Source organism: Rattus norvegicus, chromosome 5 (assembly GCF_021556685.1).
Source record: "Rattus norvegicus strain SHRSP/BbbUtx chromosome 5, alternate assembly SHRSP_T2T, whole genome shotgun sequence".
Taxonomy (NCBI): domain Eukaryota; kingdom Metazoa; phylum Chordata; class Mammalia; order Rodentia; family Muridae; genus Rattus; species Rattus norvegicus.
This window is the reverse complement of record NC_141538.1, coordinates 44,459,120-44,461,660: the sequence shown is the minus strand read 5'-3', so window position 1 is coordinate 44,461,660 and position 2,541 is coordinate 44,459,120. Positions and strand designations below refer to the sequence as shown.

The window sequence follows — 2,541 nt, the reverse complement described above, 5'->3', positions numbered from 1 at the left end:
TATATATTCATTTATAAGTGGATATTAGCCATAAAGCACAGGAAAGCCACGCTAAAATCCACCGACCCAAAGAAGTCAAATAGCAAGGAGGACCCAAGGGAGAATTTTCGAATCGTTCTCAGAAGAAGAAATAAAATAGAAATCAGAGGTGGATGAAGGGAAAGAACTGGGTGGGAAAGGGGATGAGGAGGGGAGTGGAGCAGGAGGAAAGAGTCATAGGGGGCAGGGGAGAAAGAATGGAAATCAGCAGTAGAGAGGACAATCTCTAGAATATGACAGAGACCTGGGATGGGGTAGGCCCCAGGGTGTCTATGGGGGAGATTCTACCTGAGATTCCTAGCAGTGTGGAATATGGATTGTCAAGTGTCTACTTCCGTTAGCCAGGCAGGACTCTCGATGATGGGATAAGCACAGCAATGCACAAAACCTTTGTCCCAAAATGTGTCCTGCCTACAAGATATGTAGGGACAAAGATAGAGCAGAGGCAAGGGGAATGGCCAACCAATAACTGGCCCACATTGAGATCCATTCTATGGTAAGAACCAATCCCTGACACTATTATAAAGATATGCTTGCAGAAAGGGGCCTAGCATAGCTGCCTTCTGAGAAGCTCAATCCATCAGCCAATTGTAACAGAGGCAGAAACCCACAGCTGAACATTGGATGGAGCTCAAGTAGTCTTATGGAAGAGATGGGGAAAGAATTTAGGGACATGAAGAGACAGAACCAACCAGAGACTGAACAAGCAACCAAGGAGCAAGGATGGACTGGGCCTAGTCCCGTGCACATATGTACCAGATTTGCAGTTTGATATTCATGCACTTCCCCCAACAACTGGAGTGCTACCTGTCTCTAAATACGTTGCCTTCCTATGGATCTCATTCCCCTAACTGGGCTGCCTCAGTGACAGAGGATGCACCTATGTCTGGAGGGAGCGGACAGGATACCCAAAGGAGTTTCCCCCTTCTCAGAGGAGAAGTTAAGTGCGAAATAGGGAAAGGATCTGCATGAGGGGTACTGGGAGGATGGGTAGGCTGATATTGGAATGTAAAGTGAATAAATAAATTGATTTTTAATATTAAACAAAATAAGATAAACAAAAGAATCCTTGGACTGTTACCCCTAGAGGTGTTGCAGGTATGACTGCCATGTCAGAAGTGGGTTGGTAGGTGGCAGAGAGGAGAGAGATTATGTCTATGTTCAGTGTTCTGACTTATGAACATTCAAATGATTAGTAACCCAACACTCCCTGAGAAAAGCACATTTGAAATGATCACCAGTCTGGCACCAGGGGATTTGGACAGGGAGCTAGCCTGAGACAAAAAACCATTCTGGTGCCAGGTAGACCCAAAGGGCTCCTAGGATTAAAAGCAAGCTGGAAACTAGACGAAACCCTCCTGGTACTGAGGACTATGAGCAGGAGTAAGCCCGTGGCAGGTAAGGGGACACTCCTGCAAGGAGTGAACCACAAATGATCACCAAAGTCATGCGACCTTAACAGGGAACAAGCCTGAGATGACCACCACCAGTCGGGTGCTGCACATGTCTAGAGGGAAGAGGTGGTGGTGGTGCAGACTTGCTGAAAACCATAATCTATGACCAGGCATAGCACCCCTGACACTACTCCTGAGATGACCCCTGACACTCAGAGCCCTGGGCACCAGTAAGAAAAGCATTTAAGTGGTGGAGAAATTGAAGAGAAAGAGAAACAGAAGGATGTGGAAGCAATGAAGAAAGGCAGAACTGGAGACTCAGCCTGATATGAGTAGGCAGAGGTGTCACCTGGTACCATGGTAGAGTCCTAGCGTATGCTGCCACTAGAGAACATATCTTGCTCCCATGGCTCTGCTGTATCAGGGGGTCTGTTACCACCAAAGGCCAGGCAAATATCCCTGGTCTGGGCTACCCCCTGGGGACTTAATATTGTCCATGGGCTCTACAGAACTGTCCCCACATTTTACCTGAGCATCATAGGAGAGATAGCCCTGAAAGAACGAAAGCAAGAAAGTTGAGCTCATCCCTAACGAGCTGCAGTACTTGGGAGACTGGCCTTGCACATTGCAGCCTTGAGGTTATGAATGTAGGAGAGCTGGTCATACCACTCATCTCTCATGTGATGGCATTGATAAGGGAGAGATACCCTGCTCCCCCTTTCCCCTTACCACCAGTAAAATGCAGGAGACCTGACGCTGGGATTATGATAGAAGAATTGGCCCAGCCTCTCACCAGCTGCCCCACTCAGGAGAGCAGTCCCTGCACCTTTGTTGGACAGCACAGTACAGCTGACCCTGATGGTAGGAGTTGCAGGCAAGCTGGCCCTAAGGGAGTGAGCATGTGAGAACGGGCCCCAGTGTGTGTTGAAATATGTGAGAGAGACACTCCCCTCAACCCTTGCCACTCATGGCAGACAGGACTGAGGTCATCAGAGCAAGAGAGCTGTCCCTTCTCCTCACCTGCTACAGCATTTGGGAGAGTGGGCCCTGCACTTCACCTAACACAGTAGAACTGGCCCTGGTTGGGAGTTGCAGGTTAGCTAGCCCC

At 48.6% G+C, this 2,541-nt stretch overlaps 1 non-coding gene across 1 annotated transcript; it reads left to right on the top strand.

Moving 5' to 3' along the window:
* Positions 1 to 1,115: 1,115 nt before the first annotated feature.
* On the top strand, positions 1,116 to 1,247 carry LOC120103304 (small nucleolar RNA SNORA17). Its single transcript, XR_015621589.1, has one exon. It is a non-coding gene; the product is annotated as a small nucleolar RNA SNORA17 (small nucleolar RNA).
* The last annotated feature ends 1,294 nt before the right edge of the window (positions 1,248 to 2,541 follow it).